Genomic DNA, 1,050 nt, shown 5'->3' on the forward strand with positions numbered 1-1,050 from the left:
ATGGCACTAGAGCAGTAGCCGTGAGTTTACATTCTTATCCACACGTTAGAGGCAGAGATAACAAGACTCAAAGCCACCCACAGTGATATCCCTCCTCCAAGACCGCCAGACCCCTAAGCCTTCCTAAGCAGTCCATTGCTGGGAACCCAACAGTAAAACCCGTGAGCCTATGGGAGCCATTCTCAAGCAAACCACTATAGCTGTGCTGTTTGGAGAGGTGGTAGAGTTTTCCAAATTATCCTTTGGGGAAATACAATACCAGAGGCAGGCAGGCTTCCAATGTGTGGTGGAAAACGCGATTTTACAGCTTCCTGCTCCTACTCCAGCCTTGCTGGCTTGCTGCAGTGCCTCCGTCCTATCATGGCAGACCATTATCTCTCTGGAACCACGCGTCAAAATAATTCCCTCTTCCTTAAAGTTGCCTTCGGCCATGGTATTTTAGTACAGGATGAGAAAAGGCTTTACATTTCTTCTGAAAACTTGGCCTTTGCACCCCGAGAAGTCAAGAAATGGTGGAAGCGTTTCGAATTATAACCTGACTACATTTATAAAGGTATTGCTTCTGAGTAAAGTCACATTGTGAAGTTCCATGTTGGTAAGGAAAGGGGAGGGGTGGACACCATTTAACTCCTACAGTGATGAAGATAATATCCCATACAAATCTAACAAACAAGATCCAGGAATGAAAGAATGTATGTAGAGAAAACGCAAACACACACACACACTCACTCACTCACTCACTCACCCTCCACCCCCCAACCCTGTGCTAATCAGAAAAAAAAAATTATGCTCACATACTATATAAAAAAACATAAGTTGCCGGGCGGTAGTGGCGCACGCCTTTAATCCCAGCACTTGGGAGGCAGAGGCAGGCGGATTTCTGAGTTCGAGGCCAGCCTGGTCTACAGAGTGAGTTCCAGGACAGCCAGGGCTACAGAGAAACCCTGTCTCGAAAAACCAAAAAAAAAAAAAAAAGAAACATAAGTTTATATTTCAAAACAATAAAAACATTAAGAAAATAATGTGACTTGAAATCCAACACTCTGACTT

This window comes from Mastomys coucha, unplaced genomic scaffold (genome assembly GCF_008632895.1).
Source record: "Mastomys coucha isolate ucsf_1 unplaced genomic scaffold, UCSF_Mcou_1 pScaffold3, whole genome shotgun sequence".
Lineage (NCBI taxonomy): Eukaryota > Metazoa > Chordata > Mammalia > Rodentia > Muridae > Mastomys > Mastomys coucha.